Source organism: Panthera tigris, chromosome A2 (assembly GCF_018350195.1).
Source record: "Panthera tigris isolate Pti1 chromosome A2, P.tigris_Pti1_mat1.1, whole genome shotgun sequence".
NCBI lineage: Eukaryota > Metazoa > Chordata > Mammalia > Carnivora > Felidae > Panthera > Panthera tigris.
Genome location: NC_056661.1, coordinates 117,912,833 through 117,938,223, shown reverse-complemented (window position 1 = coordinate 117,938,223; position 25,391 = coordinate 117,912,833). Strand labels below are relative to the sequence as shown.

General features: G+C 41.6%; 1 pseudogene; it reads left to right on the top strand.

Moving 5' to 3' along the window:
• Positions 1 to 22,972, top strand: part of LOC107179156 — a 32,620-nt pseudogene extending 9,648 nt beyond the window's left edge.
• The last annotated feature ends 2,419 nt before the right edge of the window (positions 22,973 to 25,391 follow it).

Here is a 25,391-nt window from a genome sequence, read left to right as displayed (position 1 = left end):
TTTAGCACTTTTTCAAAAGTCTGGAGATAAGACTTTTCTCTGCATTTAAGCAGATTGCATTGGACATTGTGAAGATGAATACCTTAAATGCTGCTGCCATTGACATATACACTTCTTGTCGATGGAGGGGCCCGGGGAAGGTGATAAAGAATAGCACAAACACAGCTGGGGAGACATCCCTCTCTTAAGTGTCCCCACTTTTCACCCTGGACATTTGCTTGATGCTGACAACTGGAGGGCATTTCTCCAACTTTTACAGATACTAGTCCTAACCAACTTATTCAGTGGGTCTCCCTGCAGAAACATCGGGCATCCTTGGGCCAGAATACTTGGTACAAAGAAATTTTCCTTTATCCTTGATCTGAAGCTAGCAATCATAGCTAGCCACCATTAACATCTATAAGTTAAGAAGTAACTATTATTATCATCTTCAATTTACAATTAGGAAACAGGCTAAAAGCAGCCAAATAATTTTAATGGATAGTCAGAACTTGAACTCAGGCAGTCTGACTCTAGAACACTTTCTTACCTGCCATGATTTACTTCCCCCAACTAATTACTCCCTAATTAGAACGTGTGGATAGGTCATCCTCAAGGAACCAGAACTCCAAGCCTTCCTGAGAACAGAAGCCAAATCATGTACTGTCTTTGCCATAAGGAAATACCAAGGCAAAAAAGGACATAAAAACTGGTTCAGAACTGGCAAATTCTATAAGCCCCGAGCAGAGAAAGCTACGAAACAACTCAAAAGCATAACGTGACTTCCATGGAAAAGGTGATTGAAAAAAGAAGCCCACCCACTTAAGAAATAGGAGAATTCATACCCAACAAATACCAGATAGTAGAATAATTTCATCTGAAAATTAATCTGAAGGACCTTCAAAAGAAATATTTTAAATGTTAGAAGGGATGAAGGAATATAGTTCATAAAACCAGAACACAAGAACAGAATGATTTGGGAAAAAAGCAAAAGGAAAAAGTAGATATCACAGAGGAAAAAATATCCCTGAAATTAAAAAAACTCAGTAGGCAGACTAAACATGGCTAACGAGAGAATTAGAGAATTAAAAAATAAATTTAGTAAAGCACTCAGAACATGAGACAAAGAGCTAAAGATATGGAATCTACGAAAGAGGAATTAAGAGACATGGAAAATAGATTTTTGTTTTCTATTTCCCATAAATATAGAAAACATTTATCTTGAAGGAAATAAATTTCCTCTGAAGGAAAGAACACAGAATGGCAGAAAGTCAATATTAAAAAATATCCTGACTCAGAATTTTCCAGATTCTTAAAAAAAAGTTTCCTCAGATTAAAAAAGCACATGAACTTCTGATCCAAATAAATAAAAACAAATCCATAAAGAGATCAATGCAAGCAAAACTGCAGACCATCAAGAACAAATGGAAAAATCTTCAATGATGCCAGAAAGAAAAGACAGATTATCAACAACAACAAAAAATCACACAGACCATGGATTACTAACTAGTAACAACAGATATAAAAATAATAATAAATTAAAAAATTTTTTTCTAGGGGCATCTGGGTGGCTCAGTCGGTTAAGCGTCCGACTTCAGCTCAGGTCACGATCTCACGGTCCGTGAGTTCGAGCCCCGCGTCGGGCCCTGGGCCGATGGCTCAGAGCCTGGAGCCTGCTTCCAATTCTGTGTCTCCCTCTCTTTCTGCCTCTCCCCCGTTCATGCTCTGTCTCTCTCTGTCTCAAAAATAAGTAAACATTAAAAAAAAAAATTTTTTTTTTTAAATTTTCTAAATGGTGAGGAAAAATAACTGCCAACCAAGAATTCTATATCCTACTGTGGTGGAGACGGTACTGTGGATTCATTAAACCTTCTTCATTTCCTCCTGGGCACACAGGATGGCTATATTTCCTACTTCCCTTGAGGCCATGCAGTCGGATATCTGACTAATATGATGTAATAGAAGTGTTGCACACTACTCCTAGGTTAATCTGAAAAAATAAAAAACAAAAACAAATAACCATGCTCAAAAGCCCACGTTCTCCTTGGAAAGAACTCAAGTGTGGCAGAACCATAAAACCAACAGAGCAAGGATCTCTGATTGGAGAAAACCACCCAGAATATCCCCCTGACCCATAATTAGACTGAGGAATGAATGAGAGTTTCATTTTAACTGTGTTAAGCCACAGAGATTTAACAGTGAAGGTGGTGAAGAAGAAAAGGCAGGGAAACTGAACACAGTCGACCACTGTGCAGAAAAATCTGAATCGCGAGATAGCAGCTAGAGAGTGTAATTCATCCCGACTAATATAGCAGATAAGCAGTTTTCACAAATGCATGTAAAATATGACCAGACCTTTTCTGAAAGAATTACTAATGAATATATTTCCGGAAAAAGGAAATGAACCCAGAAGAAAGGAATGGGAAGCCAGTAGCAATAGTGAGCAAAGATATCAGTTGTATATGTTAGTAAATCTAAATAAATACAGCATTAAAATATAGAACAGGGGGAAATAAAATACTGGATTAAAATATAGAAAATTGAAGAGGGCAACACAGAAGGAAGTTTAAGTATGCCTAGTTACTGGTATTGCTCAGGAAGTAAATAAAAATATTACTAATCTGGGGAGGCTGCGTGGCTCAGTCAGTTAAGTGTCCAACTCTTAATTCTGGCTCATAGTTCGTGAGTAGGTTTCACACCCTACAGCAGTCTCTATGCTGAACGTGGAGTCTGCTTAAGATTCTCCCTTTCTCTCTCTCTCTCCCCCCCTCCCATCTTTCTCCCTCCCTCTGCTCCTCTCCCCTGCTCATGCCCTCACTCTCTCTCTCTCTCAAAAGAAATAAACATTAAAAATATATTACTAATCTTTAGACTTTGTCAGCAAAACAAAGTTAAGAATGTGTATTTAAATTTCCAGTTTTTTCCCCGAGAGAATATAATCTGAGGCATTGGCCAGTAAGGCCCCCAGTGTGAGTTTCCATGTTCCATGGTGCCCTATAAGCATTTATCTGGTTTTCTTCTTTTTTTTTAAGTTTATTTATTTATTTTGAGAAAGAAAGAGCACATGCGTGCATGAGCACAAGTGAGGGAGGGGCAGAGAGAGAGGGAGAGAGAGAATCCCAAGCAGGCTCTATGCCATCAGTGCAGAGCCCAATGAGGGGCTTGGTTTCACAAACTACGAAATCATGACCTGAGCCAAGATTAACAGTTGAAGACTTAACCAACTAAGTCATCCAGGCACCTCTGGTTTTCCTCTTATTGTAATACTTCCATACTGGTAACCTAGCTCAATAAACATTGACGAGGAAATAAAACAATTGAGAATGGAGGGAAGGAAGAAAGAGAAAGTGGGCCAAAAGAAGAAACTCCTAAATTGCAAGAGAACATTTTCCAGTTACCTGAGAGGGCTTTATTTGTTTTATGCAAATACAATTGCAAAAAAGACGAGAATAGTCTTTCAGTTCCTCAAAATGTTAAACATAAAGTTATTATATGACCCAGCAATTCTACTCCCAGGTATATACCCCAAAAAATGAAAACACACATCCACACTAAAATTTGTACATGATTGTATGGAGCCACAAAAGACCTCAAATAGCTAAGACAATCTTGAGACAGAAAAACAAAGCTGGGGGTGTCTGGGTGGCTCAGTCAGTTAAGCCTCTGCCTCTTGGTTTTGGCTCAGGTCATGATCTCACAGTTCATGGGTATGCATCCCGTTTCAGGCTCCACGCTGACAGCATGGAGTCTGCTTGGGATTCTCTCTCTCCCTCGCTCTCTGCCTCTCCCCCACTCACATTTTCTTTCTCTCTCTCTCTCTCTCTCTCAAAATAAATAAATAAACTTTAAAAAAAAGAACAAAGCTGGAGGTATTACAATTCCACATTTCATGATATACTACAAAGCTCTAGTAATCAAAACAGTATGGCACTGGCACAAAAATAGACACATAGATCAGTAGAACAAGATAGAAAGCCCAGAAAAAAAAAAAAAAACCCACACTTATGAGGTCAATTCATATGAGAAAAGAGGTAAGAATATACAATGGGGAAAAGAGAGTCTCTTCAAAAAACGGTGCTGGGAAAACTGGACAGCTACATGCAAAAGAATGAATCTGGATTATCTTACACCAAACACATAAATAAACTCAAAATGGATGAAAGACCCAAATGTGAGACCTGAACATTAAACTACTAAAAGAAAACATAGGCAGTAATCCTTTGGACATTGGCCTTAGCAGCATATTTTATAGGTGTGTCATCTGAGGCAAGGGAAACAGAAGCAGAAACAAACTATTGGGACGACACCAAAGTGAAAGGCTTTCGCAATGAAGGAAACCATCAACAAAACAAAAAGGCAACCTAATGAATGGGAGAAGATATTTGCAAATGATATATCTGATAAGGAGTTAATATCCAAAATATATAAAAACTTACACAACTCAACACCAAAGAAAGCCTCCAAAAATCTTATTGAAAAATAAGCAGAGGACCTGAATAGATATTTTTCCAAAGATATACAGATGGCCAACAGACACATGAAAAGATGCTCAACATCACTCACCATCAGGAAAATGCAAATCAAAACCACAATAAAACTATAAAGAACAAACTGATGGTTACCAGAGGGGAGATGAGTGGGGGGGATGGATGAAATAGGGGGGTTAAGGAGTACACTCGTCATGATGAGCACTGGGTGATGTATGGAGTTGTTGAATCATTATATATATATATATATATAATATATATATTAGTCATATAATAAGACTAATATGACACTACATGTTACCTACACTGAAACTAAAATTAAATTAAATTTTAAAAAACACAATGAGAGGGTCACCAGCGTGGCTCAGTAGGTTAAGCGGCCAACTTAGGCTCAGGTCATGATCTCATGACTTGTGGGTTCAAGCCCCACATCAGGCTCTGTGCTGACAGCTCAGAGCCTCCAGCCTGCTTCGGATTCTGTGTCTCCCTCTCTCTCTGTCCCTTCCCTGTTCGCATTCTGTCTCTCTGTCTCTCTCTCTCTCAAAAAAAAAATAAATAAACATTGAAAAAAATGTTTAAACACAATGCGATATCACCTTACACCAGTCAGAATGAAGCTAGTCAAGAAATAACCAGTGTTGGTGAGAATGTGGATACAAGGGAGCCCTCTGTTGGTGGAAAGAGAGCCCTCTGTTGGCACTGTTGGTGGAAACGTAAATTGGTACCACCACTATGGAAAACAGTATGGAGTTTCCTCAAAAAATTAAAAATGGAAATGGCATATAATCCAGTCATCCCACTACTGGGTATTTACCAAAAGAAAATGAAAACACTAATTCAAAAATATATGTTCACCTCTATGATTATTGCAGCATTTACAATAGCCAAGATATAGAAGCAACCCAAGCATCCATCTATAGATGAATGGATAAAGAAGATGTGGTATATATACGCAATGGAATATTACTTGACCATAAAAAAGAATAAGTTCTTGCCATTTGCAACAACATGGATGGACCTAGAGGATATTAAGCTAAATTAAATAAGTCATACAAAGAGAGGCAAATAGCATATAATTTCACTCATGTGGACTCTAAAAAACAAAACAAATGAACAAACAAACAAAAAATACAGAAACAGACTCAAACACAGAAAAAAACTGATGATTGCCAGAGGGGAGGAGGGCAGGGGGATAGGCAAATGTGAAGGGGATTAAGAGGTACAAACTTTCAGTTGTAAAATAAGTAAGTCACAGGCATAAAGAGTACAGCATAAAGAATATAGTCAACAATTTTGTGATAAATGTTGTATGGTGACAAATGGTGACTATACGTATCATGGTGAGCATAAAGTAATGTCTAGAATTGTCGAATCACTATGTTCTTCACCCGAAACTAATATAACGTTGTAGATCAACTATGCTTCAATAATAAAAAAAATTTTTTTTAATTTTTTTTTATGTTTATTTATTTCTGAGACAGAGAGAGACAGAGCATGAGACGGGGAGGGGCAGAGAGAGAGGGAGACCCAGAATGGGAAGCAGGCTCCAGGCTCCGAGCTGTCAGCACAGAGCCCGACGTGGGGCTCGAAGTCACAAACTGTGAGATCATGACCTGAGCTGAAGTCGGTCACTCAACCGACTGAGCCACCCAGGCGCCCCAGAATAAAAAATTTTTTTAATGAAGAAAACTTATACTGAGAACAAACTGAGGGTTGTTGGGGGATGGCGGGAGGGGAAAGTGGGTGATGGGCATTGAGGAGGGCACCTGTTGGGATGAGCACTGGGTGTTGTATGGAAACCAATTTGACAATAAATTTCATTTAACAAAATAAAGAAAACTTGTACGTGAATGATCATTACAGCGTTACTTATAATAGTCAAAAACTGGAAATAATCCAAATGCCTATCAACTGATAAATGGATTAATAAAATGTCATATATCTACACAATGGAATGTTCCTCAGTAATATAAAGGGATGAGCTACTGGTACATATTACAGCATGGATGGGCCTTGGAAGCACTATGCCAAGTGAAAAGAGCCAATCACGAAAGACCATATGAATGATTGAATGATTTTATAGGCATATCTACAAAGACGAAAGGTAGATTCGTGGTTGTCAGGCCCTGGGGGAGTGGGGAAAATAGGGAGTAATTGCTAACAGGCATGGATTTTCTTTCTGGAATGATGAAAATGTTCAAAAGTTACATTTTGGTGATGACTGCACAACTTTCTGAATATACCAAAACCCACTGAATTGTACACTTTAAACGGACCAACCAAGGTATATTGCTCAATAACGCTGTTTTTTAAAAAAAGAATACCTACATTCCTGCCCCCAAAAAACACGCTCTAAGTCAAGGATCTGAGATCATGTTGCCAAAAAGAAATAGAATATTGTTTTCAAGCTTGAAATAAACCCTATTAATATGTATATTAAAAATTTTTAAGGGAGGGTGAAAAAAATAAACGTAAAACAAGGAAAAAAAAAGACCTAAACTAATGGCTATCCCTCTTCCCAGCAAACCATAACTGAATACGGTTATTAGAGGGCTGACCGTGACTCTGCTCTAGGAGTCCGTGACAGTGAACGTGGAAGGTAGGAGATGGCAGAGGCCATGATACATCTGGCCACTGTGCAGTCAGGAACTCCTCTGAGGGCTTGGTGCATGGGGTTCCAATCTTGAGACAAAAAAGGTAACTGTCTGCAGCTGCCGTGGGCCCATGGCCCACCGCTTACCTTGTGAAATCCAATGAGGCCCGGCCCTGGCAGAAAGTGCTATTATATACACCATCTATTTTAACTGTGAGGGCTCAAGTCAAGTCATAAACCTACATTTCCATAGATCCCAGACAAAAATAAACACAGACTATTATTTCTAATCCTTCCCTTCTGCTTTTCTCAGAGTGCTGATTAGATTGCATTTCTATGAAAGCGCGGATGAGTTCAGTCTCCTCTAAAGCATTTCCTCACGGTTTCATCCATGACTAAGGGCACAAGTTTTCTCCATCTGAAAGATGCATGATCCAGCTGTTCTCTTTGCCTGCTGCAACTCTTACTAACCTTTCTGGAAGGAAGGAGAGAAAAGCAACATTTAATTATCATGACCTGAGAATGTCCCTCCCAAATGAGAAGAGGGACGTACGTACGCCCCAGATAATAGTTTCTTTTAACTGGTAGTGATCTGTCATTCTAATTCTTTGTTTACTATTTCAAGGACTGGTCTGTATTTTATCTTTCAGGTCTTGAAAAATACAGCCATTTTGGCTAACGCGAAATGTCATATGTTGATGCCTGATAAGTTGAAAGTTAAATGTTTTAAGGCCTCTAAAGTAATAATCACTAAGTGCTTAATTTCAAAACACACGCTATTCATTTGCTTCTTCGAGATGAAGTGCCCATCACAGTCATACCACTGGCGCCAGGCCAGATTTTTCTTTCTGGGCCGTTGGAACATTTAGATTTCTAGGCAACTAGTGATCTCTCTGGGCCTCCCAGCTTCTGCCTTTCAGAGTTGCTGAAGGCCCTTCGTATGCGTAAAGGGGACAGGGGGACACATTCTCCCCCTGCACTGAAATCCATAGGAGCCAGTTCTAAATGAGCACCCCTGTCCCCTCCTGCAGACACGGCTGGAAATGCTGCCTAGGAACACCCCAGGGGATTCTTGCCCAAAGGTCCAGATCAACACTGTCTGCATCCCAACTCGCAGGCTGGCTAATTTCCAAGAAGTACCAATGCTTGGCCCTGTCCTAGAGGGAACCAATTTAATTTATTAAAAAAAAAAAAAAAAAAAAGCTTGTCACATAATCCAAAATAATCAAATGACATATGGACTTGAGTCAATGAATAGCTCTCGTGCAGGAAACAAGGGAGGCAGACCTCTGACTGGCTGAGACCTAGCTAGGGTCTGGCAGAAATCTGAATTCAAATTTAAAGGGCAAATCAAGGTTTTTCGTTGTTAAAGGACAGGGAAGTCACGTTGGTATTTACTAGGGTGTGGGTCTCAAGTTTCAACCACAGAGAGGAACAGTTCAAACAAGAACTTCCTAGACAAACAAGTCTTCTTAGGCAAAAAACAAAACAAAACAAAAAACTATTATCAAAAGGAAGGTGTGAACAGGAGCCTATATGTGACCATTTTTGATACAAAAAAAAGAAAATTCAATTAAAGCTTGGATAAGAAATATATATTCCTACTTGCTTGAGTTTGCATAAAGAAATTCTAGAAGAATAAACCAGTAACTAGAAAACGATGGTTATTTGCTTTGGGGGATGGAGAACTGGGAGCAGGGTAGAAGGGGTGAGGGCCAGACTTTTCATTATATATCCTTGCATACGTTTTTTGGTTTTGGTTTTGGTTTTTTGTTTGTTTTGTTTTGTTTTGTTGCCATATGTGAAGAACCGCTCTAGGTGCTTGGGAAGACACAGGGACAAATTGCTCCCTCTAGGAGCTTATATTCTAGGGAAAGAAAACAAATAGAAACACATCATATGCTGTACTTAATGGTCGTGATAATTAAAAAGTAGAGAAGGGTAAGGGCTACAAGGGAGGTAGTCTGCACTGTTAAACAAGGGTGGTCAGAAGTGGCTCAATGGGTAAGATCTGCCCTAAGATTTGAAGAAGGGGGGTAGGGGGGGTAGAAAGATAGATTTGGGGGGAAGAGTGTGCCGGGCAGAGCGTGCCACTGCTCCAGCAGTGGTTCTCAACGGAGGGCCATTTTGCCCCCAGGGAACATCTGGCAAAGTCTGGAGACCTGTTTGATCGTCATGATGTGGGTTGGGGGGATGCTACTGGCATCCCGTGGGTAGAGCCCAATGCTAAACATCCTCGGACAAACAGGACGGCGCCCCACAACAAAGAATTATTATGCAGCCCAAAATGTCAGTAAGTGCCACTGTTAAGAAACCTTGAGCTAGAGAACGCCAGGCTCATAGGCCAATGTGGCTGTAAGAGAAGTAAGCTGTTTCGCTTCTGTCTTAAGATCGTTGGGCAAGCTGCAGTTAAATCACACGCTCACACTGTTTCCCGTAGCAGACATCAATTCTCGCGATCGCTGGTGCTTGCAACCCCGTAAGGATGAAGAGCGCTGTTTTCCCAACCGTCCGATATTCAGGAGGTCACGTCTTTGCAAGACTGTTCTCACTTCATATTATCATGCAGAGCAGCGTTAGTTCTTCCTTCATTCCCTGACTCCCCCACCGGCAGCCCCACCGCAAAACACAGCGCTCTGCACAAAGACCACGGAAACTGCGACTTCTTGGGCTCTATTCGGTTCTTCGTTTTAGGACGGAGAAAAATTCACACCGAGAATATCGCCTTGGGAGATGAGAATAATACCGTGGGTTAGTGAGGTGGAAGAGAAACGGGGGGGGGGGGGAGATGGAAGTAAATAAAAATAAACGGAGAGGGAGATGGTTTTCTTTTCTTTCTTTCTTTTTTTTCCAAAGAGAAGGAGGTGCTGGGGTGTCCTGCAGGGAATACGATGAAGAAGGGAGCCCTTCAGGCGGCTGACTCAGCCAATGAGCAGAGACCCCAGACACAGAGCCAATCCTGGAATTTCCAATCGTTTGCAGTCTCCCTATTACTGTTCTCTCTTTGGAAGCTACCCAGTAATTGCTCTATAAATGTTTGTTGAGCTAAACTGTTGCAAAACAGAACTGGCTGACATGAGGACTTTTCTCAGCATTTCTAGAGCCAAAGTATATACCAGTAGGCAGAAAAACACCAGGTATATTTGGGAGAGTGACTGGGTCAGTTTACACCATCAGGTTTGGGGGAGCAATGACTAATAAAGCGGGAAGCCAGCACGATATTAAAATATTTAGTAATTGGTGTGGCTATAAAAATTAATATATAAGTCGATATATTTTAGCCACTTAAAATATATCCTCTTATAATCACTAAATAAATGATATGTGTGTGTGTGTAGAGGCCTTATGGCAGTTGCTAGAAAACAGGCTTTGGTGTCACCCCAGGCTGGGATTGAATCCTGGCTCTACTAATTTTTATTACTTTTGAGACCCTAGGCCAGTTATTAACGTGCCCTGCGTCCTCATTTCTAGGGCTATAAAATGAGGGTGATGATAATATCAACCTCATAGAAAGGCTGAGGATTAAAAATTACATTTATATGAAATGCAAGGTCTGACAACAGTAAAAACTCAGTAATGGCAAATATTATTGACACGTAATACATAACAATACAAAAATCATTCTTTTGCATTCTTCGTACGCCAACAAGACAATAAACCTCTCGGTTATTTCCTATGTCATTGTCATTACCAATATTTCCTTTTACAACTGTTACCTAGATAAGGACTTTCCGTCTGAATTTTCCGGGTAACTGGCTTTGGCCAGAAAGGCCTGGTTGAAAAGAGAGGCCAGGAGGTACCTCACTGTGAGGCATCTCAAGGTAGGAGTATTAAAAGTAGGCGTCCAGATCAGACGTGATGCTGAGTAATAGGAGCGTTCTATTTTCATACAAAGAAATAAATGGAAATATTTTTAATTAGCTATTTTAACAATGAAGTAAATGTTAATAGCACTCAGTTGAAACAATCTCCAAGGTCTTGTGTTGAATGGAAAAGATCAAAGTACAGAACAGCACAGATAATTACATGTATGTTTATAATTTCTATGTATATATGTGTGTGTATACACCATATTCATGCATTCATATCTGCAAATGCATGAGGTGCCTCAGGAAGGATGTATAAGAAATAATTTCCTTCCCCTCCGGAAAGTTAGAACAGATGGATTGCCGTGTAGATTCAAAGAGAAAATAGGTATAAAATGCTTAAAGGGAAGCTGGCACATAATATGGGCTCAGTAAACATTGGCAATTGTTAGTCAACCATGGGCCACGCCTTGGTTCCTTCTTGGCCGCCTCCTCCTGGAGAAGAGAGCTACCGCATGGTTTCTAAGAAAGGCTCCCATGGGAATGCAAGCTGGTACAACCACTCTGGAAAACATATGGAGGTTCCTCAAAAAATTAAAAATAGAACTACCCTACAACCCAGCAATTGCACTACTAAGTATTTCTTCAAGGGATACAGGTGTGCTGTTTTGAAGGGACACATGCACCCCCGTGCTTATAGCAGCACTATCGACAATAGCCAAAGGATGGAAAGAGCCCAAATGTCCACCGATGGATGAATGGATAAAGAAGGAGTGGTATATATATACAATGGAGTATTACTCAGCAGTCAAAAAGAATGAAATCTTGCCATTTGCAACTACATGGATGGAACTAGAGGGTATTATGCTAAGTGAAATTAGTCAGAGAAAGACAAATAACACATGACTTCACTCATCTGAGGACTTTAAGAGACAAAACAGATGAATATAAGGGAAGGGAAACAAAAACAATATAAAAACAGGGAGGGGGACAAAACAGAAGAGACTCTTAAATATGGAGAACAGACAGAGGGTTACTAGAGGGATTGTGGGAGGGGGGATGGGCTAAATGGGTAAGGGGCATTGAGGAATCTACCCCTGAAATCACTGTTGCACTATACGCTAACTTGGATGTAAATTAACAAAAAAAAAAAAAAAAAGGCTCCCAGAGGGAAGGTTGTTGGGACGTGACCTTCCCAGAGAAAAATCTCAGACTCCCCCAGAGGCCTGATATAGTGCCACCACCTCCAAGGAAGCCTGTTTGAGAAAAGGACATTCCAGACAGTGAAGTTAGCAAGGGAGAAGATAATGCTTGCCCAGAACAGGTCCAAGTTTTCCATGCATCTCTAACAAATCACCAAGTGTGAAATAAACCACCCCAAGGGAAAGAAGAGCATCAGAATGACTTTTCAGTGACTTTGAGTACACAGCTTGTCTGTAAGGGAAACAATTTGAAAAATTCAGCTGTTAACTTACATAATAATGGGAATCTAGGGGCGGCCTGTTGGGATCTTCTGTTCCTGAAGTGTTTAAAACTCTAAAGGCTTTGGGGATCTCCAAAAAGAAGAAAATTACTTTCTCTGAAAGTATATCAACAGCATCTCATTATAAGGCAGCTTCTGAGGCCCAGACTTGGGTGCATGGCTGGTCACATAAGGACAGAGCTAGATGCCAGGAAAACTCAGAAAGAAGTCATCTGGGGAAAAAATGGCTGTTAACTGTAACATCAGTGGCTAAAACCTAGCTGCCAGGCCACCGTGCTAATTACTGTGGGTGAGTTATCTCACTCGATCCTCAGAGTCTCTGTGAGGAAACTGAGGCCATGGGTGGTTGGGTAACTTGCCAGGGGTCTGAGAGCTAGTATGCAGTAGGGAGCAGTGGGTGGTGTAAGGTGGGTCACAACCCAGCTGTGAGCTGGGTGACTGGTCACCTCGCCTCTCTGGATCTCAGTCCTTCCACCTGGAAAACTCAGCGTGCACCAAATGAGCTCAAAAGACCCCTCCATCACTGAGATTTCAGGCTTCTGTGAAATCAACTAACCTCCTCCCTGCCCACAAGACTACAACGTTCAAAGCCTGTGTGATGCAGTCTGCCTAAAAAGGACGAGCCTCCTTCCCTCATATTACTATTAAATAAAGGTTTCGGTGTTTTGGTCGGAAAACCTAAGGGCTCTGAAGAGCCCTATGTACAACAATGCTTGTGTTTGGGGATTTGGGCGGGGGGGGGGGGGTTGGTGCAGGGGGTAGCAAGGGAGAGGTAAGGGGATGGAGCAGGCAATGTGCCCGTGGAGCAAGGTACTGGTTTCTGGAAAATCATGAAAAGTATCTCCTGATTGAAGTCATCAGTTCCACTAAACCAGGACCCCTGAAAACCAGCCTCGTGACCTTTCCGCTGGGAATACTAAATGAGCCCCTAAGGTCTTTAGAAATACGGGCCTTACAAATAAGGCCAAATATTTCACCTCTGATTCTGATGAAAGGTTTATGAGCCCCAGAATAGTTCAAGCACGACATGTCTGGATTGAATATTTGGTGTGCACTTAACACCAATGGGTTTCAGAGGCTTCGCGTTTCACAACCAAACCTTGGCCGAACTGTGTTAGTTACCTGATACCCCTGGTCGGGGACATTCTCTCACTTCTCGGTGAGAGAATTTCCCGGCATTGCTGTCCCTTGACTTCCTGACCATAGAAAATGAGGCTAAGGAGATGATGACACGTAGCAGACTCAAGTCCTAATAGGGCGATCATGGGGAGGAAGGTTCCAGAAAATGCCGTCTAGAGATGCAGCTAGAGATGTGGCTGGTCAGGATCAGATTTCAGAGACCAGGCTCTCTTTACTCTGACATGCTAAAAGAGTCCTGCTCTTAGGTTAGAACATGAAAATAGAGATACACGAGGACATGGCCAGAAATTAAATCCTCTGGAAGATTCAGTTCTATGTGGAGATAAACGAACATAACCGCCACTGATTTAGTCTCAAATCACTCTTTCACTGATTGAGATCTTTCTTTAGGAAACACACAGAGGGAGTTAAAGGCAAGCAGCATGGAGGCAATAAATACAACGGATTCCTTAAAAGTATGACTTTGAATGTGCATGGCACCTTCCGGTGTGCAAACCACTTTCTCACACATAAAGCAGCGCGCTTAGCTATCAATGGAGAGATGGGAACTGGAGCCTCTGTTCCCAGGCCCTTGCTTTCCAGTGCTCCTGGCTACTGTCATTCTGTGCTCAGTTGGTATTTACTGAGTACCTACTATGTGTAAGAAACTCTGAGGAATACAAAGACAAATAAAATGATACAACCTCGGGGCTAAACTGAAGACCTACAGGCGAGATAGAGGGGAGGGAGGGAGTGGTCTTGCTGCTCTGGGTGGGGGGCCAGAGAGGTCCCTAAGAAGGCTTCAATTTTGAGGCTTCTTCAAAGGCAAAGAGCTATCCAAACGGAGAGTTGGCAGGAAGGAAGGGTCTGTGTACAAGGAGGGAAGGTGAAAATGGGAGAGCGTTCCAGGATGCAGAACTGAAGCGAGGGCATGCCCATGACACCTGGGGACGATCGTTCACTGAGCAGGTAAGGAATGTGGTTGGAGAGGAAGCTTGAAGGAGTAGTTGAGGCCCAAATCCAAAGGCCTTTGAAGGGGATGCTAAGAATTGTAAGAATTTTCTTCTGCCCTTTTCTTCTCCGTTTTGTTTTTTTTTTTTTTTTTTTTTTTTTTTTTTTTTTAGGAAGCTGGCTTCCCAAAATCTCAGAGACCACAACATTCCTCAGAGGTCAGAAATTGCATATGCTATCTCACATTAAGAAAGGAATAATACTTTCAGAAAGCAAAAGCAACAAGAACGGAAGAAGGGGGCAGAGTTTATCTGGTTTCTTGTTTGGGCCATCAGCCTGTTTCTTCAGGAGCGGGCGAGGGAGCAGGGTCCGTTCTTGTCTTTAAACATGTGTTCTGCAGAGACACCGGCTGGCCTATCTGCCTCACCAGGTGCACCATGTCCCCCGCAGCACCCCTCCCTACCCACCCCTAGTTCAAATAAACAACTCAGAGTCAAAGCCAAAGAGAGCTCTCCACGAAGGGAGCTTGGAATCTGCCCGAGGCCCCACTGCACCCCAGATCTAATGGGAGGTTGTGGCCTGAGGGACACCCAAAGACCTCTGGTGAGAGGAGGAGGGCCCTCCCCCATCAGCCTCAGCTGACTCCAGTCTTTAAACCCAAGATGTTTTGTCTGGGGTGGAGTTTCCAGAAGCACTCTGATAGGCGTCAAGTTATACTGGTGTCGAATTGTATCTACATAAGCACTTGCCCTTATTCAGAATCCTTCCACGTCTGGTATCTTTCTCGATCCTGACAACAACCCTGGTAGGCTGGCAGGGTGGATATTACCATTTTAACTAGGGGCCCAGATTATAGGAATTAACCTAAAATCCTACAGCGGGACTCAAACCCAGAATATCTAGTTCAGAAAGCATTGTCGTTTTAATACCGTTCTCAAAGCAATGGTTGGCAAACGATGGCCCGGGGCCAGGGCCAAATCTGGCCCACCACCTGATTTTGTAAATAAAGCTTTATCAGAACACAGCCATGCCCCTCACTCCCGTAGTGTCTATGACTGTTTTCACCTACAGCAGCAGAGCTGGTGATTCCAACAGAGACCATACGGTCCACAAAGCCTAAACTATTTACCACTATCTAGCTGTTTTCAGAAAAATTTGTCAACCCCTGGTATTATTTTGTCTTTAGAAATTGGACTTATCTGGTATAGACTCATTAATGGGACTGACATATACTGGTCACAGGACACTATCTCTTAAAGAATAGTGCCGGGGCGCCTGGGTGGCTCAGTCGGTTAAGCATCCGACTTCGGCTCAGGTCATGATCTCACAGTTCGTGAGTTCGAGCCCTGCGTGGGGCTCTGTGCCAACAGCTCAGAGCCTGGAGCCTGCTTCACATTCTGTGTCTCCCTCTCTCTCTGCCCCTTCCCTGCTCATGCTGTGTCTCTCTCTGTCTCAAAAATAAATAAACATTAAAAAAAATTAAAAAAAAAAAAAGAATAGTGCCACTTACTAGCTCTGTGACCTTGAAGGTACTTACTCTTCTTTTTTTTTTTTCTGAAGTATGCTCCATACCCAGCACGGAGCCCAGTGAGGGGCTAGAACTCACAACCTGGAGATCAGGACCTGAGCTGAGATCAAAAGTCAGATGCTTAACCAACTGACCCACCCAGGCTCCCTGATACTTAATCTTTTCTGAGCTTCAGTTTCCTCATCGGCAAAAGGGGTATAATAAGAGTACCTGTTTGCCTGCTCTGGCTGCTATAATAAAAGATCCCAAACTGGATGGCTTAAACATAAATTTATTTTTAAAAAACCAAGAAATGTATTTTCACAGTTTTGGAGGCTAGGAAATCCAAAATCAAAGTGCCAGTTGACTTGGTTCCTGGTGAAAACTGTCTTCCTGGCTTATAGAGATAGCGGCCTCCCATCTCTGTGCTCACATGGCAGAGGATGAGAGAGAAAGAAAACGCTCTGACCTCTCTTCTAATAAAGACAGTAATCCTTCTGGGTTTGGGCCCCGCTCTTATGACCTCCTTTAACCTTAATTATCTCCAAATACCGTCACATTGGGAGTAGGGCTCCAACATACGAATTTAGGGGAACACAACTCAGTCCATAGCCCTTCCCCAGGTTTTTACAAAGCTTAAATAAAGTCATACATGTTAAAAGATCCGCTTAGGGTCCGACTTACAGTAAAAGTACAATAACAGTAACAAATATTGCCTTGTGACCTGTTAACAAAATATTTTTTAAAGTCAGAAGACCTGTCTGTTTGATTTCAGCCCAGTCGCTCAGCCACTCTGGCTTCTGTTTTCTAATCAGTTTATGTGTTTCCTATATTTAGTGTGTTGGCTTCTTTCCTATTGCCTGTCATCTCGTGATTGCAAAAAGGATGCAGCACCTCCAGCACTTTCACCTACGCTCCACAAAAGAAGAAAGTAGAAGTAAAGGCAAGGCACAGGCCGGCTAGCCATATCTATTGTTACCAAAAAAGCAAAAGCTTTCCAAGAACCTGTATTCAGCTGACTTCCATTTATGTCTCACTGGCCATAACAGTGCCACATAACTACCTCTAGCTGGAAAATAACTAGGGAGACAGAGCCTGTGTTAATGTCTGCCACAAACTAGAAAGGTTTCCTAGAGAGAAATCAATTGCGTGTCATTGCGGTTGTACTACAGACAACAAGGCGGTCCTTACGGTGGGGTCAGCAAGGATTGTCACCTTTATCGTATGTGGTCATTGACCACCTCCACCCAGAGCATCCTGATCCACAAATTGTACTGAGAACTGACCTGGGGAAGAGAGAAGAGGAGACATTTACTCTCGGACAAATATGAATAGAAAAAAATGCTGCAGCATGCACTGTGCAAACAGAGAAGCTAACTTTCTCTCTCTAGGTAACATGGAAAGCTCCATTCTGTTCACCTTTCTCCTCACGTACCCCATTTTCAGAGACCATTCGAGCAGTCCCAACAGAGACATGACTCACTCTTAGGTTCACAGCACTCCCTAACCAAGCCACAATGAGAAGCCCCAAGCCCTGACTGGTGCCTTGTCCTCCCCCAAATGCTAAAAGGCTTTTTAATGATGCAGGCAGGCACTAGACCTCAGCCAGAGCATCTCATTCTCCACAAAGGAAGGATCAAGGTCACAGAGGACAGAGTAAGCATTATTTAATACACAGAATCTAGGCAAAGTGGGAAATCTTCACATCATGGGAGTCAAAATGTCTAAACGACGCTGCAGACATTCCAAAAATCTCCTATTCCTAAGGGCTAGAGTGGAGGTGGCCAGCCTGATGTTTTTTGTGACACTGTCATGAAGGATCAATGGGCTTCCCTTTCATCTACTGGCGGAAGCAAACAAATCACCAAGCCTTGTTTATTCCAGGAGGTTTCATGCAAATATTTTAAAATTCAGATTTTGTCAAGCTGGTTTAACTAGGAAAGCCTAGTTAGAAGAATATGCTAATAAGTCATTAAAGTGCACTCATATCATGCCATATGGTACACTTGAAACATAAAACACTGGCCTCTATTCTTTGGGCAGGGTCGTTTGATAAAAGAGAGCCCTGGGGAAAAAGATTGTTGCTCTGTCCACCCTCCTTTATATGCTAACTCTTATTATAGGGGCTTGTTTGTTTTGATGAGGCTTGGCAGATATGTGTAAATGGCACTCCATTTGAGAAAACTATTGCAGATAATGTGTTAATGTAAAATCCAAGCTGGCAGAAATATGCTTGCATAAACTCAGTTTCCAAGGCGGCTTTTGTTTTGCTGATTATTAGTACAGTTTTGGATAATCACATTCTAAGCTTCCTCTCTCTGATGTCTGGTCTTTAAAATAATTACTAAAAAATAAGGTACATTGGGATCGGTGCAAATGACAGACAAACAGATTATACATTGAAATGGTGTGTTTAGCGGATGTCTTTAATATGCAAGTCAGGCCTAGGGAGATGCACATTCAGAAACTGAACTTGGCAGTTTGGGCGTTTAATTGCATTGTGGCCTGTGCACCACATTGGAAGCAATTGCAGATGAATGCAGAAACCCAATATTCGGTCTCTGGCTACAGCATTACCCCCAAACCCATGCCACAACCTGGCCGTTCAGAGAGGCGACCTGGGCTCACAGGCACCAGAAATACTGTCAAAGACACCTTCATTTCAGCACGGGGCTATTGAGGAAAATATATGTTTTGGAACTTTGGACCTGCTCTTTCCTTTTACTTGAACCTTAGTGCTCAAACTCCCTTCAAGTCCTGGGCGCTCAGGTACTTAATAGACAAGTACGTTGGTCACAAAGTAAAATTCGTTTTTAGTTATTTTGGCAAGAAGGTCCCATCTCCTAGTTTATAGAAGCAAGAGATAAAAAAAAAAAAAAAAAAAAAGGAGAATCACTGCCTAGCACTCTGCCCATAATAGAAAGAAGTGTCCAGAAGTCTACACTCTGCAATACTTCCTGGATTGCTGTGTGTTTGGCCAGATATCTAGGCAGTGGCTACAGACAGGACCATCTAACAGCAGGACAGAGACAGTGCTTCTGGGTTCCCAGAATGAAGGAGCCTACCAATTATTTGTCCTAATGAGCTTTGTAAGCCTACTGCTGATCAATTAATAAGAAGTATGATTTTGATTTTTTACCTCCATGATTGCAATTTCTAAGCAATGCCTAGTTATTACATACAGGCATTGCTTAGAAATTGTATGATAATTATATGATAACACAATAGCATGTTATATAATAACTATTATTATTTTATGTTATTATAAATATATTATGTGCGTTTACATCATATAATATTTTATATTGTAAATAATTTGAGTAACTATTATAACTATATAATTATGCCTGTATAGTAACTATTCTACTTCCCCAAATAAATTATTAAGTGAAAAAGGAATTTGTAAGACAATGTCTAATATGATGTCATTTTATTATAACTATTTTTCATCACATCTGTATTATTGTGTTTTTTTAATCACAAATAGAACACGTGCCAAAGACATTCAAACACAGAACGAGTTAGCACTAAATATCAGCTCTGAGTAATCCCTTTTCTCCACCACAACCAGGGCTCTGTCATGTGGGATTTCTATGGTAAACATTTCTGACATGGAGGGTGTGTGTGTGTGTGTGTGTGTGCGTGTGTGTGTGCATCCGCGCAGGTGTGTTTTAATGGACATGTAAAGCTGTTATCTGAAAAAAAGTGTATGCAACTTATTTATTTTATTCTTTTATTTATTGCCATTTTTTAAATTCCAGTTAGTTAACATACAGTATTGTATTAGTTTCAGGTGTGCGACACAGTGATTCGACAAGATGTGTGCAATTTCAAAAGGAAAAATTTTTCATCTGAAACCTTTTTGGAAAAAGCAATGGAACAAAGAAATTACGATATTTTTCAAGTCATCAAAATTATTTATTAACAGTGTGGGTAATTCTGATCCCTCCATTAGCCCCAAGAGTTCAGCAGGGCATTCAAACATCCCAGAAACCTAAAGGTTTCTGCATAACCAGGTGCCTGCAACTCCTTGGAACGTAACTGCAGGAACCAGAATGTTACCAGATCCTGTGGCTTGCACCTTCCTCCCCAGAGAGACTAGCATCCCTGTGGTCACATTCTGCATCACTGCATTCCTGGGTCATTACAGCAGCCACCCGCTGTCTTTCTGCCCAGCGCAGTGTCTATACATAAATGTTGACATGAATTAGTCTCCCTGTTCCCAGCCTCCAGCCCTGCCGATTCTTCCCATTGGTCGCTGCCAGATTAACCTTAGTGGACGATGGGAAGAGATGGCCAGAGCACAGTTTGGGAATCAGAGAGACCTTGGTGAAAATTCCAGGGCTTCTTGACTTACTGGCTAGAGACTTGCTGAAATTAGAAAATACACACGGCCACCTGTAAGTATCCTTGCCAAAATAACGGACTTGAAATGTCACGGAGCAGGCTACCACTGCCAGTTTATGGGAAATCAGGGGACAGCGGAACACGTTACATGGAACAAGGGGACGGAGCAGCAAAATTCAGAATCTGGAAAACTCCAGGGACAGAACCTGGGTTCCTCAACAAATGAATTGCAAGAAAGAAAAATAAAAGGAGAAGGCTGTGGACTTTTTCAACTAAGAGGGACTTAAGAGACACAGCAAGCAATTTCAGTATACATCTTACTTGGTTTCTGATTGAAACGAAAGAAATTTCAATCAAGAAAATGTAAATAATGACTCTTTGAGGATAGTAAGGAATTGCTATTAATTTAGATATGGTAATAGTACTGTGGTTATTATTTTTTTTTGAAGAGTCCTTATCTTTGAAAGACATACACTGAAATATTTATGAAGTGATGTGACAACTGGGATTTCCTTCAAGATAATTAGCAGCGGGTGGGAAGTGAGGGGTATAGATGAACCAAGATTGACCATAACTGATAATTGCTAAAGCTGGGTGATACATAGAGGGTTAGTTATACTGTTTTTTTCTTCTTTTGAAATTTTCTTAAGGTAAGCTCTTTTATGTATTTATTTGTTTGTGTGTTTATTTTTAAGTGTTTATTTGATTTTTGAGAGAGAGAGGGAGAGAGCTTGATTGTGCGTGCGTGCACGCGCAAGTCGAGGCGGGGCAGACAGAGAGGGAGAGCAGGCTCCGTATTGTCGGCACAGGATGAACTCTTTTTTTTTTAATCCTGCAATTTCTCACATTGTTTGCATCCCTCTGTGTCAATCAACACGCTGCTCTGTTCTCTGTATGCGCTGTAAACTATTAGAAATGTTTAGAGACTTGATCACATAGAAATTCTGTTTTGAGGAATGGGCAGGGGGTGCACCTGGCTGGCTCAGTAGGTGCAGCCTGCGACTCTTGATCTTGGGGCTGTAAGTTTGAGCCCTGCATTGGTCATAGAGATTATTTAAAACTGAAATCTTAAAAAAGAAAAAAAAGTAGAATTTTTTTGGTAAGAACATGTCCTAGGTGATTTTTGTGCTCTTATCAAGAGGCACTTAACGTCCATAATAAAAAATATTTTTAAATTGCTTTTCCCAACTGAAAAATAGGGATGCTTCCTAGAGAAGTCATGTGGAGATTAAACTGTTTATATAAGTACAGAACGAGCACGAAACCTGGCACATGATGGGTACTTCACAAATGTCACATATTTTCCAACCTCTCAATAACCTCTCTAACAATTTCCATTATCTACTCAATGGAGTTTTAAGTGCCCTTAAAATGCCAGGCCTTCCAGGGGCACCTGGGTGGCTCAGTCAGCTGAGCATCTGACTCTTGATTTCAGCTCAGGTCATGATCCCAGGGTCTTGGGATCGAGCCCCACATTGGACTCCGCGCTGAGCGAGGAACCTGCTTGGGATATTCTCTCTCTCTCTCTCTCTCTCTCTCTCTCTCTCTCTCCCTCTGCCCCTCTCCCCCACTTGTGTTCTCTCTGTCTCTAAAATAAAGAAATAATAATAATTAAAAGCACGTCTTCCAGGATCTATTCCTAGTCTATCTTTCTAGTTTTATCTCTTTCCTCTACTTTAAACACATGCACTCTTTTATGCACACGAACACACACACACACACACACACACACACACACACACACACTACATTCCTTAACTCCAACCCTTTGCTTACCCAGTTGTCCCAGTTGAGATATCTTCCTTGCCTCCCCTCTGCCATCCTCCAAGACTCAGTTCAAGTCCCACCTCCTGCAGGGGGATTATTGTGATCGTAAACAGCCCTTGAGGCCTCCCTAACACTGCCTTGAATTGGTATTCAGCGCTTACTTATTAAACTTCTCATGATAACCTTTCCTTCCCCAATGGCCCCAGGGCGTGGAAAGGACACCAGCCATCCCTGCTTCTTTGACAGTGCACGGTCCAGCACCATGCACACGGTGGCATGCCACAGTTATCTGCCAAATGAAGACAACGAACCAATGGACCAGAAAACAGCTTCCAACTTGAACAGAGGACCAAGGTGCCCGGTCACACTTAAACAGACACCCCGTTTGGGGAAAGGATGGAACGTACGAAGGTGCTTTAATTTCATCTTGAAAGAGAAAACATCTGCCAGATATCATCCTTACTTTGCTTACCTCATTCTGACTTCCATGCATGGAGAAGTCAAGAAATTTCCCAGGCCCCAATATCACTGCAATCATGGGCAAGATTGGATAAAACCAAACGACAAGCTCCAGTGTCTAAACACACGCCGTGTCCCCAGTTATGACTAGGTGGAGACGGAAAAGGGCAATTAAAGCGCAGATGTGGGTCCATGTGAACTACTCATATGACCTTAGCCCCACAGTCATTTCAGAGATCAGCCAGTCTTGTTTCAGCAAGATGTACTTCAAACCTACCTAAAAGTTGTCTCTGTAAAAGGAGGCGTGACTTGCTGAGTCATAAGGTGGCAAAGTGATTCTGGAACATTCTGTGTCTGAGGAGCAATGAATACATCCTCTTCTCTTTTCTCCCAAGACCCCAGAGAGGCCTCCAGGCAGCCAGCGGACTCCTGATGGACGGCGATGACCTCAAGCTGAGCCTGAAGTTCTCCTAGCTCTTTGCCACATAATTGTGAAAGAGAGCTCTGTGAAATGGGAATGTTTGCTTCACCACCAGCCACTAGCTATTCTGTCTTTTAATACTATCAACAAGAGCCTCCCAAGCCTCTAAGGCTCGAAGGTAAAACCTGCTACAGGCTTAGTTCTTCTCCTGAGAAAAATGCACGTATACATGCAAAATTGTGCATGTCGATTCATATGTGTTTCTAAAATGACATTTGTGGGTTTTTTGAAGTTTATTTATTTTGAGAGAGAGAGGGACAGAGACAGCAAGTGCGGGGGAGGAGCAGAGAGAGGGAGGGAGAGAATCCCAGGCAGGCTCTGTTGCTGTCAGCAAGGGGCCTGATGTGGGACTAGATCCCACGAATCAAGAGATCACGACCTGAGCTGTAATCACGAGTTGGGCACTTAACCGACTGAGCCACCCAGGCACCCTCTAACATGACATTTAAACAACCAGTGAATTCCCTCATCACTCCCACCAAACTTACTTCTTACCACTTGGGAATAGTGAAATACTATTTCTTTAAAAAATGAAATGAACTGGAGAGTGTGATGCTAAGTGAAATAAGTCCTACAGAGAAAGACAGATGCCTTATGTTTTCACTCTTATGTGGATCCTGAGAAACTTAACAGAAACCCATGGGGGAGGGGAAGAAAAAAAAAAGAGGTTAGAGAGGGAGGGAGCCAAACCATAAGAGACTCTTAAAAACTGAGAATAAACGGAGGGTTGATGGGGGGTGGGAGGAAGAGGAGGGTGGGCGAGGGGCATTGAGGAGGGCACCTGTCGGGAGGAGCACTGGGTGTCGTATGGAAACCAATTTGACAATAAATTTCATATTAAAAAAAAATGAAATGTTCCCAGACCATGTCATGTTCCTGCAGAAAAGCCACCTTGTTCTTATGCTGTAACAATTCTCCAACATTCCAGGAACTGCTTGAAACAATGGTCAAGGTCAAGTGGCCTTTGTGAGAATGTGGGCTAATCCTGGGTGATTTCCTAAGCAGGCACTCATCACTTATTCAGGGAGGACAAAAAAAAAACCAACACACCACTTAATAGAACACGTTGAACAGTTGCCTAATAGGTTGTAGGGCCACAAAAGCAAGGCTAGAAATAGAGTGATCTTGATTGAGGGGTTCTTCAAGGGGGCAGATAAAGGGCCCTCTCCAGCTATACTGTGCTCAGGGCTTGACCCCTTGTGCCCCCCCCAGTACAACCCAGAAGTGTTTTGGCAGTCACAGTTATTAACGGAGTGACAAAAAAAGGGGGCCCAATTCACAAGTCACTCTCTGCCATGCAGAATTCCCATTGTCCAATGGCTACTTGCTTCCTCAAGCACTGGATTCACAAAAGATTATCCATATCGCTGTAGCCACGTTTTCACGGCAGTTCCAAAACAAAATCATCATGCTCCCTATTACCTTAACTGCCCATAGTTGATAACTTTCCTAATTAGCATTACACATGTTTAAGTCTCTCTAATTACTTAATGATGGTCACCAGGCAATCCATAATAGCAATTACACATCTGAACTGTCATGGACTATTGGACAAACATGTAATGGGGCATTTTAAAGGCATTTAAAATGTAATGTTAATTAGAAAGGTTATCAAATACGATACTTACCATAATAGGGAACATGTTGGAATTTTTGTGGTAAAAAACAAGAAATTAGTGTTTATTGGTACTTAGATTTTATGAATGTAAGTAAGACTAAAATCAAAGGATATGGAGAATTATCTGGAACCAGATACATAGACTTAATGCAAGATTCTCATTGTTTTATTTACTCATTTATTAGAAAAGCATCAATTAATCACCTACGGCATTTCCCACCATGTGAAAAGCTAATACCAAAAAATTAAGAAGAATATGTTGCTTGTTCATGCTCTTGGAAAGTCTGAAATCTGGTTCGAGAGACACATCATAGAGAAATGAAATTACCAGAGATCAATTAAACTATTACAATAAGTATTATGATCATTTAAAAAAAAAAACAATTCTGGGGCACCTGGCTGGCTCAATTGGTAGAACAGGTGACTCTTAATCTCAGGGTCATGAGTTCAAACCCCACGTTGGGCATGGAGCCTACTTAAAGGTAAAAAAAAAAGAAAAAAATCTAAAGATACACAAAGCGTTGAAGGAAAAATGACAAAGACTCATGCATGAGACAAGCTGCAAGAAAATTCTTAAAAGGGGAGGAAGGTAAAAGTAAATATATACTGATAGAACACCAAAGAGAGAATGTTATAGAGCAAGATGATGAGACTGCGGCATAAAAACTCAAGAAAGGACGCTGGGCTTAGCAATCAGAAAACTTGGGTTAAAATCCTCGCCCTGCTTCTTTCCAGCATTTTGACCTTAAACAAGACAACCCCCCTAACTCTTAGTTTTCACATCCGCGAAATGA